The 16446-nt window shown below is 38.6% G+C and overlaps 1 protein-coding gene across 1 annotated transcript in view; it reads right to left on the bottom strand.

Moving 5' to 3' along the window:
• znf469 (zinc finger protein 469) overlaps nucleotides 1–16446 on the bottom strand; it is a 196235-nt gene that overhangs the window by 68403 nt on the left and 111386 nt on the right. Inside the window, exon 4 of the mRNA XM_035907130.2 lies at nucleotides 10686–10724. The gene's annotated coding sequence lies outside the window, so the exon portion shown is untranslated. The remainder of the gene's footprint in view (nucleotides 1–10685; nucleotides 10725–16446) is intronic.

Genomic DNA, 16446 nt, shown 5'->3' with positions numbered 1-16446 from the left:
AGACAACTTTTTTTCTAAATTATCTAAATTTCTACATTACCACAACTCAGATGCAGTTGACTGAATTAAAGCTGAAAGCTCAGACTTTTAGCTTTAATTCAGTTGGTTGAACAAAAGAATTGCATCAAAATTTGAGGAAGTGAAGGATTTTTTAACACAGTCCCTTCATTTCAAGGTCTCAAAAGTGATTAAATAAATGAAAATAAGATGTTCATTTCTAATACTTGGTTGAAAACCAAGTATTAGAAAGCCTGAAGCCTGAAGTCTTGAATTCATGGACATCACCAGATGCTGGTTTACCTCCTTTTTATCTGCCAGGCCTTTTACTGCAATGGCTTTCAGTTGTTGTTCATTTGTGAGCCTTTCTGTCCAAAGTTTAGTCTTCAACAAGCGAAACACATGCTTAATCGGGAAGATCAGGTCACTCACTTGGCCATTCAACAATATTCTACTTCTGTCCTTTAATAAACTTGTGGGTTGCTTTAGCTGTATGTTTTGGGTCATTGTCCATCTGTATTATGAAATGCTGCCCAATAGGTTTGACTGTGTTTAGCTGGATTCGAGCAGACAGTGTGTCTCTGAACACTTACGAATTCATTCACCTGCTTCAGTCCTTTGTCACAACATCAATAAACACTACAGTCCCAGTGCTACTGGCAGCCATGCACGCCCATCACACTGCCTCGGCTATGTTTTACAGATGATGTGGTATGCTTTAGATTATGAACTGTTCCATTCCTTCTCCATATTTTTTCATTCCATCGTTCCAGTAGAACGATGGCCAAAGAATGTTTTTTTCCTAAACTCTGCTGGCTTTTTCATTTTTTCTTCAGTCCAATCTAGCCTTTCAATTCTTGAGGCTTATGAGTGGCTTGCAGTGAACCAGTTGTATTTCCTTTCAAGAAGTCGTCTCTTTATGGTAAACTTGGATATCGATACGCCTGCCTCCTGGAGAGTTTTGTTAACATGGTTGGCTGTTGTGAAGGGGTTTCTCTTCCCCATGGAAATGTGGTGCCAAATAGTGATGGCAGCTACATTGTAGCCACAGACGCCCTGGGGCGCACTGACAGAGGCGAGGCTGCCCGACACAGGCGCCACTGGGCCCTCTGACCACCACCAGTAGGCAACGGGTGAAGTGTCTTGCCCAAGGACACAACGACCGAGACTGTCCAAGCCGGGGCTCGGGCCCGATTACAAAGCAAACTCCCAACTCTTGAGCCACGATCGCCCCCAATCAGAAATGATTCTGCGATCATCCACCACTGTTGTCTTTTGTGGCCATCCACAAAAGTTTATAATCACCACTAAAGTTACAACATTGTAGACACTGATACTGATGTAGTAAGTTTATTCACACAGCCTGTATTTTGAAAACCTGTCAAACAGTCACTACCACATTGTGGAAACTAAGACAAATTTCATACCAAAACTAGGTTTCTGAGTTTATATGTCTCCTGTAGTGCTATCCTGAGCTATGCTTTTTTTTAGTATTTCCTCATGGTATGCTTGTAAAAAATAAATATAAATATAATAAACATAAACTATTACACTTAAAGGTTTTGTTGCTAGCCAACAGCTCTTTAAGGGTTACTCCTATACTATAATCTGGGGTCATTTTTTCCCCTTGTTTTTGCTGGCGTATTCATGGCAACAACATAAAAGGAACACTGCTCTTCCGGCAAAGCACACTGGCAGCAGCAGCTAATTTTATTTAAAGGTACAGAAAATGAAACAGCCCATTTGGAAAAGGGCTAAAACCAGGGATATACAGGCATGCTAGAATGAACAATTTGTGCTATATTTTGAAGTGAAACTTGACAGACTTTCTGGGGACATGTGAGACCTACATTAACTCTTTAAGAAGGGGTGTAATTAATGGTAATTTTAAGCAAATATGAGAAGAGGCCATACGTTGCACTCAAGCTGCACCATCTAAAAGAAGAAAGGCCAAGCACAACCTGCAAAAATAAAATACCACTAGTACAAGTAAAGCATGGTTTGAAATATTTTTGGTTACATAAATTCCCTAAAAACATTTATGCAGCCAAACAACTTGACGTTCACAAAAAAAACCAAAAACAAAACATTCAAAATAAAAATTCTGAACACTCCTGTGATGTCAGCACAAAGTTTGTAGGAGAGTTTCAAAATGTACCTACAGTTTCGCCTTTGGATGACTTGCTGTCTCTTATCTGCCCCCTGCCGCGCTCTGGGGGTGTGTAAGACAGGATGGGGATGAGACAGGATAGGATGAAGAGGACATGCAACCTAAATATGGCTCTTGCAGCCTAGGCCACAGGGAGACAGAGAAGGGGACCACAGACCTCGGTAGCGTACAATTATCCAAAACAAGAGAGTCAAGCCAACCTCCTCTCACTGAGACGCACGACAAGAGCATAACAGAGTAAAGTCAACACAATATTTTACTGTCCTTTACCCCCTGGATCACACACTCCAAAGAAATTTTCACACATATATATAGTGAAATGGCATATTTTTAAAATCTGTGCTACAGTGCAAAAAACTCTCACCATATAAACATCTTCCTTTTATCACTTGACAGATACTTTGTGCAACCATCTATCAACGCAGCTAAATACATCTTACACATGTCATCGTCATTAAGATATGCTTTAGGCAAATATCCAAACCCTGATAATAGTAGTCTTAGATGTCTGAGCATGCACTTTCCACAGTTTAGCATATGGCACAGATATCTCCCTTTGTAGAGAAATACATCAGTTAAAATCTTAAAAGCTGTCTGGAGCTGGCAGTCATTGGCATTCCTTAGGACTGGGGGCCTACAGAGGTAGATAGTACTGGACCTGCAGTGCACCAGTGCTCATGGATGCTTTCAGCTGAACAACAGAGGGCCATACGAGTGCCATAGCTTACCTGAAGTAACATATTGACATACAGATGGAGTAACATAATGAGGGCCACTCTTCATCACACCTGGAGGATATCCAACTAGATATATCCAGGCTGCATGAGCTTAAGAAGGGTCCTCCTTTAGAGGAGGCCCAGAAGGGGAGGCAGATCAAAGGCCCATCGGCATGCACTGTGAACATATTACAGATGAGCAGAGGTTCCGCAGAACCATTTAGGATTATATAATAAGAGCTCTGGTGAAGGCACAATTCAGTGAACATATGACGATACAGAAATGATTGAAATTTGGGTTTATTTGTGTGAAGCAGCTCTTTTTTTATATAAGTCCTTTTAATCATTCATATAAATATAAGGACTAAGTGGCTTGGAAAAAAGCAACTGGACCTTTTGAAGTTTGATGAAGACGAAACATCCAAGAAGAAACGTCTTCACGAAACTTCAAAAAGTCCAGTTGCTTTTTTTCCAAGCCACTTAGATGACCACGACCTGGATGACTGAAAAACCTACACATTGCTGACAAGGTGTCAGAAAATATGCATAACCTACTGCCATCACAGTGTTTTAGTCCCATAATAATAGGAGATGAAAAGTAAATTTTATTTGCAGTAAGTGTTGCTATATAACATTTTTTTTATGCATCATAAAACCAAAAGGACGTTTTTCTTCAGTTGGACTTAGATTAGTGGTTTAAGATTAAGAAAAAATTCCTTAACTCGCCTTAGATTGAAGCAACAGAAATTCTCACAAACACCACATTGTAGTGTTGTTCAGTCATTTTAGTTTATCATGGTTTTTTTCCCATTTGTATAGCCTTTTATTAGAAAAAAACATCATTTTTTCAAGTGTTTATACTGTACCTAAACCAGCCACTTAAGCACACCTGTTTAATTGCTTGCCAACACAAATATATAATTAGCCAATCACAAATTTAATGCCTTTAGGCACGATGACCTGGTGAAGTTTAAACCACCTAAAAACGAGAAAATATCTGCAGTTCTCTAAATAACTATGCCTTGCATGAAGTCTAAAGCAAATGATCAGACTACTTCCAGCTGAAATAATAACTCAAATAATCACTCGCTACAATTAAGGTATACAGAAGAGCATCTCTGAACAGACAATACAACAAAACTTGAAGCAGATGGGCTACAGCAGCAGAAGACCACATCAGGTGTTCCTGCTGTCAGAGAACCAGAATCTGATACTACAAGTTACACAGGCTCACAAAACTGAACAGTTTGTCCACATTCACAGGAGGAACATGATATCTGATTATTTGTTTAGACCCTGATGAGTCCTTTATTAAAATTTAAACTCTGCTATATTAAAATTCTACTGTGTCGATAGTACAATTGACCTCTCTTACTGAGAATGTATAAATGGGTTATGAGCTCACTTCTCTAAGGAATATGGAGTGACAAAGTGTAGTTTAGGGAAGACCTCAACAAGTCCTAGCTTGACACTGATAGTATTGCTGATATCTTGTCATACAAGAAGATGGATGACAGAAAAAAAAAAACCGCGATGAAAACTGACACTGCAAGTGGTATATATGGAGTTTACATAGGAAACAAGAGAAATGTAGTCATAATGCATTGCTTATGAAAAAAACGGATATTTTTAAGATGACAAAATCTCAAAACCTTACTGACTCACAAGTAAAGTGTCACTTGGTTGACTCTCAAAGACAAAACATAAATTAATTCTTCAACTTGAAGCCAGTAAAAGTCTTCTAGGCTTGAGGGCTAAAGATAATAAATCTATTTTAGACACTGCTATGAATGCATATGTAATGTGTGAAGCCACAGAACTAAAACAACCATCCATCCATCAGCCCATTTTCTTGTGTTTGCCCAATTCAGGTTGGGGAGGAGGGCTGACACCTATCCCAGCTGTCACTGGGTGAAAAGCAAGGTGTAGTCTGGACAGGTCGATAGTCTACAACAGAGCCGACCACATTACAAAGTAGCGCAATACTGTACTAAATACAGTATTTAAATTAAAGTTACAACTATGTCGTTACTTGGGCTACAAAATTCTTCAGCTCTCTGCACAGATAGAAATAGTAAACATGTTTTTTTTTTCATGTGTGTTTCATCCAGCAGTCAGCTGATATTTATTCTTGTGCTGTGAGGAGGAGAATAGTGTAGTAGTCTACAGCTTTTGAGGAGTGGATATGGACATTAATTATATTTTTAATGCACAAACTGACATGAACCCAGTGGTAAAATGCCAAACCGTGTCCAGGACAGAAACAACTGTATAGTAAAACAAAGCTAACAAAGAATGTTGAGTGCATGCAGACTCCAGGGCTGCAGCCATACCCTGAACTTCAATGAGTAACAAAAGCAAAGCTGTAAGTAGAAAAGTAAGCTGTCAGGCTTGAAGCATTATAGCCCTACCTGTACATGTTTGGTCAGTTTGAAGTCTCTCCCATCAGGTTTTTATTTTTGCTTTGTTTTGTCACTTTTGTGTTCATATGTAAAAACTAAATGAAAGATTGCATGTTCGTTCTCATTAGGATAGCGACTTGTGTTGTTGTGACCTGTTGCCTCAGTTGAAATAGTCAGCTGGTGATTATTTGAAAATGCGTTTCAGGTCAATTTACACAGTCAATTTTAAGAAAAGTAAGTTACAAGACTTTTTTTTAGTTTGATGAACTCTGAGAACCTCGTTGGAGCTGAAACTCAATGCAGCCAAGCCTGGTGTAGTCTCCCAAGTAATGTATGTATAGGGACTCATGATGTTTTGAAATGCTGACCTTTAAACTTCAGCAATGTGTTGGTTTCATCTTTGAATGAATACTGAACACTATTACACTAGGTCAAACTCACATGTCACTTTTTACAGGGATCAGAAAAAAGTGTTTATTTAGGCATTTCAGCTTATCCAAGTTACTTACTTTCATTGTGGAGCTGATATGCTTTGTATGGTGGAAACAACAAAAAACCAAAATTTAATTTTTGTACAAACTCACTACAGTAACAATTCCTTTTAGAAAGCTACAGTCGGTTTCCAATGTATAGTGACTTTAAGCAGGTCTTTCATCTTGAGAACTTTATATAGCATAGGATGTGTGACTTTGACTCAAATATTTATACAAAATGCCGCATTTTTCTAGGTAGTCATTATGTCCCTTTTTTTTTTTTTCACCCAGAAAACCTCAGTAATGAGCGTGCATGTTTGCATTTAGGCTGCATCTCAGCAAAAGTAGAAGTAACATTTTTTGTCTGTTATCCACCTAAGCAGGGCTTAAAGAAGATCAGCTGGGATGAATAACACACTTGTGCTCTGTTGAAACCTGCATTTGTCAGCGGATTGTCAAATCTTAAAAATGCAAAGTAATATATTTGTGGAGTGGAACATGTGTGTCAGGTTTATAATATTTAGATAGCAGACACCTTTAAGAAAGACCTACATTCATCCACCATTTCCAAGACCTTAAACCACTACATTCAGAGTTAGCAGAGTGAAGTCATTACTTAGTTAGGTCTTTGTGATCGGTCTGTGTTGAATTTCAAGGGTTTAAAGCAGAAATCTTCTTTTAAACTAAACTAAACAAAACAAAGAAATAAGTCTTTAAAAACGCCCAAGATTAAGGGTTTTATTAAGTATTCATATTATTCACATCGGTGCCATGGTTGAGGGAAAACCCACTGATTACTGATGAATTCTTATGTTCTCCAGAGTCAAAAACCTCACCCTTTCTACATTAACAAACCGCTTGTCTGTCACCAGCAAACACTAGATTGGAGTATCAGCACACATGCCTGCACATGAAACTGAGTTTTATGCCTCAGGTCTGTACGCCAGGCGACCCCACAAATCCCTCTCATCTGCCAATCATCCAACATGGTTTAAAGAAGGGGAGGGTTAGAGATTAAAGAGACCAGATATCAAAACCTGCTTACACCAATCCCTGCAAGGTGTTCTCCAATCACGAAAAGCCTCCCTCTTCATGGCACTACTGCAGATGAAACAGTTGATTGACAGCTTCTCATGCTAAGAGTTTAGGTACATATGTCAGAAATAAGAAGAGCTGAGGATTAGTTTGCAAGCAAATTGTGGCACAAAGGCATAATAATGGAGAGAAGCAAATGATTTTCGTCGTGGTAGATCTCAGTGATGGATTGCTGCTTAATTAAGAGCTACTTTTAACACAAGACTGACAAAATATTTACACTGAGTGCAATCGAAAAATGTCCAAATTAAACGAGCCAGCAATGGTCCCTGTTAACACCTTTAACACTATAACATATGTCCTTGTTAATTAATGACATTATTTTTAGCCGCAATAGCTGTAAAACTGTCAGGAAGGCAATGTCTCTCCACTGGCCTGCTACCAACAAACAGCTACTAAATGAACTGTCATGTACAAGCATTCTTTGACCAAACACCCACATAACAAAAGACATCAACTTCAGCTCTACTTTGTATTTAGTGCCAATTGACAAATGCTGGAATGCTAACAGGCTCATTTAGGACCTGGAAAACATCAGCCTGTTTTCACTGCCATTGTGAGAGCAATAGCATATGTAAAGGCTGAATTACACTTGCAAAATACGACCTCACTGGGTTAACACTTTTTATTGTTGTAATTAGGCACTGATTTAGCTTACAGAAGTTTACTGTGCTCAATTTTCGACCATTTCATCAACGCTTTGTTTAAAATCTACTTGAGATATCAGAGAGGAAGTGAATCTCTGCTTCCACGCTAAAACTGATTTCTATTCCACCATCCTTCATTGCTCACAATACATGCACTGACACAAATTATAACATCAGTAATTTACCTTAATGTAAATATATTTCCAATCACAAGTGGTTGTGTTATCTTCCGATTACATGGCGGAACAAAGTGTTGATCTAGTATTTGCACATTTTCTTCTGTTAAGTCTATTGTTTCTCTTTGAGTTTTGGAATAAAGTCAGTTTATTCACTTCAGAATAAATGGAACTGAGTGCTATTTATGATTTCTTAGTTTTACTGTACTCTCAAAAGCACTTTACTATACAATGTGCATTACAGGAAGAAGCCAAAGTGCCCAGGAAAAACCTATATAAGCACAGGGAAAACATGCAAACTGCACAGCGACAGGCCCGGAGAGCAGGAGATTCAAACAAGGACCCTCTTACTGTTATGTGAAAGTGTTAACCATTGCACCATGATGCCATGTATCTCTGTTTTTTTTGTTATAGAGAATCCATAAAATAACTAGAGGACGAAGACAAACTGAAGATATTTTTAAATGCCAACATCAACAAGTAAGAAATTGTACTGTACTTCCAGCACAGCTGAAAGAACTAATTTAGAAATGCACTTTTGCAATATGACTTCAGAGTCCCTAATTTAAGCTCAAATCACAAGTCCAATGAGCTTTGACAATGAGACACCATAATCAGCTGACATGTAACTTCCACCAGTGAAAGTTATATTGAAATAGGTTCGTTTAAGCCCTATGGGAGTGTCGCCCAAGGGGGGCGGGGGGTTCACAGTGGGTTCACCCGAAACCTTGGCCGATTGTGACCCACACCCATTTTCACACCTTGGCTCGTATGATTAGGCAGGGCTTAAAATCTGGGACTCTTCACCAGTTGCTCTTAGAACTGAAGAAGCTTCTCGGATGGGAGGTGAAACGTCTTCAAGAAAATTAAAGAAGTCCGGACACTTTTCTTTCCAAGCTCCTAAGACTATACTGAAATATAATTTTTCATTCCTACTGAATGGCTGCTTCCAGCCTTCCACCCTTTTCTCCAGCTCCTCTAAACTAAACACATTTTCCTTTGGCAGCCCACACTCACTGCCTGAATTACTCAGCCTCAAAATCAGATCACGAGTACATACTTTAGGGAGTATTCAAAAGCTCACACTTATCCTATTTCAAGAAGTTGATTCTGACAAACTCTTCCCAGTGAGCCTCTTCATTATCCACATGTCCATCTACACCCACTTTTCTCCACTGATGCATCTCCAATGTCAGCTTCTGTGTTCTTGAGGGTGATCTAGCATCTCTCTGAAGTGACTGCTATTGCTCTGCAATGATGCAATGGTGTAAACACCTATAACTTCACTGTGCATTTTTAGTGTTAGATTAATGTGTATCTAGTACTTTTCATATAAACAAGCCAAAGCACAATAGACTCATACCAGACTGATACTGTTTTTTCAGGTAATATGAAAAAATACATGAATTCTGTTTTAATTTACAACTTCTAGCACGCTGAAATGCTATTCAGCATAGGGTTAAAGGTTTAATTCTGTTTATTTTTACTGCATTACGCAGACATGACCAAACACAAAAAAATATATGTCTTGGTTAAGGGAGTTAATATTGCGAAATGGAAAGAAGCAGATAAAAAAGAGACTTAAGAAACAACTTAATTCATAATGAGCGATATCATATGTGAGTAACGAGGCTTTGATAAACATATAGACCTCTACGTGCAAACAGTATTTGCAGAGAAGCTGTCAAAGTTTGAGGAGCTCAGCGGATGAGTCATTTGCTGTATGGAAATGAAATGGAGCAAAAACGGGTCCCTGCTCTACCTTCTAAAACCTCCTACAATAAAAATTAGCATCTGAAAAAAAGCAAACACTGTAACTTGGCTGTCCATGAAGAGCTTTAAAACTAACATTTGAGTTTTACTAGAGGGACATAATAGCTTGGGTGGAATATTAAATCTGATGCATTTGGTGACTGGTGAGAAGGCTCTCACATTACGAGCAGAGCATGGCTATAGGGAGCGTTTGGAAGCCAGGCTGTCCTCACTGCCTCTGACGTTCTTTAACCTCTTTTTGTGGCTTTGAAACCTCATGTCTTTGGCCTGCAGTCACTCTCTATTTATGCAAGAAAATAAAGAAGAGAACGCTGCCCCTCCTAAATCTGTAAACTGCAATTAAGCTAAATTCCAAGTTTATTTCCAAAATGCCGTCCTTGCTCCAGACCATGTGAGAGACTAGAGTCTAAAATTATCACACTTTTGGTCAGAAGGCCAAGATGAAGCCAAAGCTAGGACTGTCTTCTCACAGGCCACAGGATCACAAAGACGATTTGTGGCTGAAACTACTGTAATAAAAATTTGTATGGATATGATTCAGAAATATATATCTGTCACATAAAACGAACGTTGCATGGATGAAAATGTGCAGACTGAAGTGTTCCTGCTTTTATCAAGGGGACAAATGAAAAGAAAACTTGATAGCATCTGGCTAAAATGAATGAGCTATGCTTATTGTTTAATAATCCACTCAAGCTCTGAGAAACCAGTCTCGTGCAGTGAGACAGCTTAAGTAAAGGCATCCAGCTCTTCTAACCATCTACATTCAAACAAAAAGCAGTCCACGTGCAGTAGCACATCTCTTTTCTGTCTCCCTGTGTCCCTCTCTCTGTCTCTTTCACTCTGTGTCTCTCCATCATGTGTTTACACATTGGTAGAGTAAGTGCCAGGGCTGTAATCGGAAGTCTACAACCGTGTCATTTGGAAGACTGTTGTCTTTTCCTGGGATCGTGGTGGTCAGCAGAGAAAAACAAGATTTACATCTCGCAGGGAGGGGCAAAGCATCAACCATGCATTATCCCCTATTGGCTGTGGTCAAAGATGGGCGTTAACATGTGGGAGAGGTAGACGAAAAGACGAAAAGTCAAAATTTACCCATGGGAGAAATTTTTATATCAAACGCTGCAGAATCTCGTGAAAAAAAAATGGGGTTTGTGTCACATTACTACCACTAAGCATATCCAGAGCATACATTTTCTTCTTGAGTCATCAAACAAGGTATGTGGTAGCACTTACTGGCATCATATGCTGTCAGTCTTCAAGAGACACCACTACCTATAAACAAAAGAGAGAGTCGAGTGTAAATAAAGTTCATAAAATGCCAATCTGTGGTCTTGGAAAAGAATGGGGTATTTCTATTTTTATTCATTTTTTTGTTTTCCATTGTGATTGCCTTTGATATCAGAGCAGCTTTCCACTTTCATTTGGAAATAAAAAAATAACAACCAGTGCTTAATTAAAGCTTCCTCTACAGCACTTTTATTACAGTTTTGTTTACTTCTTCACAGTGTTTACTGTTTATTTCTTCTAAAATCATGAAAGATTTACCAAGAAAGGCCTTCTTTCACCTTCTGGAAAGAATTAAACAAAGATGCTTAGAGGGAGCTATATTTTTCAGCATGATTGTTTAAACCTGGCAACATGGTTAAAGACAGGAAGATTATAAGATATAGAAGCCTGAATGAAACCGACATACCTTTTTCATCCATATCCAGCATACTAAATATTTTAACAATAATGGTTACTTCATAGGGAATGATCTACTCAACTCCACAGTTGAATATTTGAATTTTCTTTACCAGTTATCACATATTTCATGATGTGGAAATGTTACTGAAAAGCTGATAATACTGTGTTCATTACATTAATATATGGAAAAACCGTGTTCTGACTGAAAAGCAGAAAAAGTCAGATGCCCCAGCAGTGCTATGCCCTGCTTTCAGATGACTCCAGCCAGACAGACACGCTTAATCCTACACAGGTTCAAAGCTACGCCACATGTGGCATCAACCTGACAAGAATAAAAGAAAAAGACTCAAAGAACAAAGAGACAACTGTGAGTAATGTACTCACGTCTGTTTTTTCCCAGCTATGTGTGCGCGTATGTGTCTATTTATACAGATAATATAATTCACATTTCATTGGTGGGTGTGGGTTCTCTCAGCAACCCCACAGAGAATAATATGTTCTTTTTCTTGTCTGTGATTGCTGACTAAGTTTGGGAAACCATGTTTTTTTTTGTAAAGATGACTCACAAAGCTGTGTCCCTCGCCCCATGAAACGCAGAGTTGATCATCCAACAATGCAGGGTGCTTACTAAGACCAAACATTTAAAGAGCAGGCGCTCACATATTGAGAAAAAGCAGACATGAATATGATGACACATAAACATTCCTTCCCTTAGATAAACAAAAAGTATTGGTTGTTTTAAGCATTTTGTTCAGTGTGCGTGGAGCTCAACACGTTTACACGTTCGTCTCCTTCATTTAAAGCACCTTTTAGTTTCTTTTACCATTTCAGCCAAAGATGAGATGGGTAACTATTTTTCAAAACTGGTTTCAAAGAGCACAGATAATCCTAAGGTGTTATTTAACACCACTCACCTGCTGTGCCATTTTTTTTCAAAAGAAGATTAAGAAAATGTTGCAAATGTCTTGTGTAGAAAAAAAATGTCCTTCAGTTAGCCTGTTATTTTAAAAGGTAATTATTTTTTTTAAACCTGTTTCTTTACATGAACTGATCAAATTAGTTGACTCAATGAAAGTATCCACATGCCTTCTTGACATGTTACCTGCATCTTTATTGAAAAATGTCTTTCAGTCTGTCTGCAGTTTCTGTTTCTGGTACATTTGCTCCATGTTCAGCACATTTTGAGACAGTTTAAAGACATTTGTTATCACTGCTATGCAGATGACATTAAATTGTATATTGTTTTTAAGCCCCAAGATGTTTCTAAGTTACTAAGTCCTTGTATAGGTATGTAGATTTTATTAACCTCGAAGTAATTTTTTACTCAACTCCCACTTTGCTCTTCTGCAACTGCGCTCTGCTTCACTCTTGCTTTTATCACTTTATTGCAAGTTGAGTTCCACACTGTTAAATGGAAATTATTATTCATGCCTTTATTTTATAACACCTGGATAAATTTAAATCATTATTTACTCATCTTACCAAAGATTATGCTGGACCTCTACAGGTTGTTCAGAATGCTGCTGTAAGGCTCCTGATTAAGTCTTCTAAGTAGTCACATACAGTCCAAATCAAAAGTTTAAGACCACTTGTAAAATGGCCAAAAAATCTTATTTTTCATGCATTATTCAACCTTTTTTCAACCATTTTTCATGGTGGATCTTAAGAAGGTTCCAAGTAGAGCTTCAAGATGCAACACAAAGAAATGGGAGTGAGACAAAACATTTTTTTAGCATGCAATTTACTGAAAACAACGCTTAAACTGAAACAGGCTGTTTTACAGCTGATCAAAAGTTTAGGACCACATGTCTTTAAAAGGCCAAATCTGTACAAAAATGTGAATTCCTTGTCATTTTCTGTCAGGTAGTCAGACTGTCATGATGTTCTGATGGCAAAGGCAAAAAAACTTCCGTTTTTGAACGTGGTCGGGTTATTGCATAAGCGGGGACTCTCGCAGTGCTATCGCTGCTGAGGTGGAACGCAGTAAGACAGTCATCTGGAATTTCTTAAATGATCTTCAGGGTTACGGAACAAAACAGTCAAGTGGAAGATCCCCAAAAAATTCACCAGCACTGAGCCAGATGATGCAATTGGCTGTCTGTCAAGACACTGGGCGATCCTCAACCCAAATTAAGGTCGTAACTGGTGCCACCTGCATAACCATCAGACAGCATCTGAGCCTGAAGGGCTTTAAAAACAAAAAACATCTTCAAAGGCCTCATCTGACACAGAGCTGACTGTTTGGATTTTGCAAGAGAGCACCAAACACAGGAATTTGAAAGGTAGAAGAAAGTTTTATTCTCTGATGAAAAAAAATTGTAACCTTGATGGTCCTGATGGTTTCCAATGTTACTGGGATGACAAGAATATCCCACCTGAGATGTTTTCAATGCTCTACAGTGGAGGGGGCGCCATAATGGTCTGGGGGGCTTTTTCCTTCAGTGGAACAATGGAGCTCCAGGAGGTGCAGGTGCATCAAACGGTTGCTGGCTATGTCCAGGTGTTGCAGAGAGCATCCATCATGACTGAGGGCCCCGTCTGTGTGGTAATGACTAGGTTTTTCAACAGGACAACACTACAATACACAATACACAAGGACAAGGGACTTCTTCCAGGAGAATAGCATCACTCTTTTGGACCATCCTGCATGTTCCCCTGATCTAAATCCAGTTGAGAACCTTTGGGGATGGATAACAAGGGAAGTTGCCCTTCGTGTGGCCCTGTTCACCACTTGGAGAAACATTTCCACCTCATGGAAACGCTTGCATCAATGATGCCACATCTGGGGCTCTCCTCAGCTCATCCCAGGAGGTGGCACGGATGCCCCTCCGGTGGTCATCCTTGGGCTCTCGCACTCTGGGGCCTCTGGATGTCTGGAGCCTGGATCTCCTCCATGCCTGCTTCATGCCCTGGGGGACAGGGCTATGGCTCTCTACATCCTCTAGCAGACCATTACATGGGGAAACCTTTTGAATACAAGTGCGCTGATCCACACAGGTGTGCACACGGGTGCTCACTGTTCATAGACAAACTACACCTCTATTGGCTGCTATTTCCAAGCACATTGTGTGCTGTCGGTCCTGCTTGCTACACAACAACATTCAATGTTTAGTATTTACTGCTGTTTACACTTAGCTAGATTAACGTGATGGTGTTGTGTTTAGTTTGTTGCTCTGGGTTTTTTTTTTGCTTGTTTTCTCTTCTTTTTCTCTCAACAGGTGATCCAGGAGATTTTCTTTTCTCTTCTTTCTCTTTTTAAGTGCCCTTTCTCACTGTCCCTCTTCCCTTCTGGTTTTCTTTTCCTTCATCTTTCTTTCTCCCTTTCCTATCCCTCAGTCATGTCTGTCCCGTCTGTAACAACTGAAAATAAAATCAAATAAATAGTAACAACAAAGGTCGATCAAATGGACCAATACGGCAAGGCCGTGATGATCCATTTGGCACAGTAAATCCATTGGGTATCCCTGACAACAATTCTGATGGCTAAAGAACCAAATGGGACAGGCAAAAAAAAAAAAAGCATGCCACAACGAATTTTTGAAGTGATGAACAATAACAGTGGAGCTACTTATTACTGAGTTCATGGAACAGTTTTTTTTGGAAGTGTGGTCCTAAACTTTTGATAAGCTGTAAAGCAGCCTGTTGCAGTATAAGCATTGTTTTCAATAAATTGCATGCTCAAAAAAATGTTTTGTCTCACTCCCATTTTTTCTTGTTGCACGTTAAAGCTCTACTTGGAACCTTGTTAAGATCCAACCATGCAAAATATGTTGGGTTTTTTTTGCCATTTTTCAAGTGGTCTTAAACTTTTAATCGCGACTGCAACACTGTTGCTAATTCAGTTGCATATTACCTTGTCAAGGGTCCTTAGCATACAAGAAAAGAACGAAAGGAGACCAAAGGTTTTGCAACAGTGGCTAGCACATTTTATAAATAAAATTTTACTTACTTAATTACCTTTACTTTATGTTGAAAATTAAACAGGTCCACCAGCTCTCGCTGGTCATTCAATAAATGCAAGATGAGCTTAAAGTACATATGAAATGATCCTCATAATCAATTGGCTATTAAAACGTGTCAAAAATGCATGCTTAGCAAGATCACAATGTGGAATAAGATAAGATAAGATGACCTTTATTAGTCCCACAGGTGGGAAATTTGTTTTGTTACAGCAAAAGTGCAAAGTTATATAGCAGAAATTAGAAAACACTGGAATGCAATAAAATACAATAAAATAAAATAAAATACTATATACAATAGAATAAAATAGAATAGAATAATATACACAATAGAATAAAATAGAAATACAAATATTATATACAACTGAGTACGAAAATACAACAATACAACTTCGTCAGAAGAAGAATTGCACAAGAATTGCACATATAGCAGTCTTATTGCACATGTGTGGGTTTGTGTGTTTGATCAGCTGCAAAAGTCTTTATTGTGGAGTCTGACAGATGACCTTTATTAGTCCCTCAGGTGGGAAATTTGTTTTGTTACAGCAAAAGTAATATTTGAGGCTAGAGTTTCTCTTCTGTTGTAATAACATTCAGAAGTTTATTAATGCTGTTTTTTGAATTAGATAAATACCACATATAGACTAAGGATTATAGACTAATTGAAGGTGTGACCCAGTTAACTGTCTTTGGGTGAGACGACCCAAGCAGGCCCTAAAAAAGCTTGTAAGGTACCCCTTTTTACAAGTGCTTGACTATATCATATAAAAAAGAGAGCAGTTTGTAAAAATAAATAAATTTACAAGTACAATAAAAGAGTGAATAAAAAAAAAAAAAAGATTTATTCTGAGAATTAGGCTCAGGCACATTCTCAGAAATACTATCCAAACATTCATACACAGTGAGCCATAATAAATGGATTTGAACACGTCTAGTGGGAGTTCATGAACATCTGTGCCACATACTGCATCACAAAACAGCAGTTCTATTTGAATTATGACCATCTTCACTGTAGAAGGTAACACAGCACTCAGCTATTATAAATATAATTTTGGATTTCTGCCACATTACTATTGTCATTATTGTTTTCTGCACATTACCAGTGCTGGACATATGAATGTGCTACCACATCCCTGCACCTCTGTGTTTTTGTGTTTACATCTGAATATACACACAGCTGGGCGCTTGCAATTTATGCCCATTAACCTTGCGCTCTGGGACCACCCCAGCATGTTGGAGTGTGAAGGTAAACATTTACCAGTGAATTCAGGTGGGGGAAGCTCTACTGGAGTGTTGCTGTATTATGAAGGCCAAATACTGCTATATTCAATCCAAACAGTCAATGTGAG

Source organism: Neolamprologus brichardi, chromosome 7, assembly GCF_056152115.1.
Source record: "Neolamprologus brichardi isolate AB-2024 chromosome 7, ASM5615211v1, whole genome shotgun sequence".
NCBI classification, from domain to species: domain Eukaryota; kingdom Metazoa; phylum Chordata; class Actinopteri; order Cichliformes; family Cichlidae; genus Neolamprologus; species Neolamprologus brichardi.
This window is presented reverse-complemented; position numbering and strand designations above follow the sequence as displayed.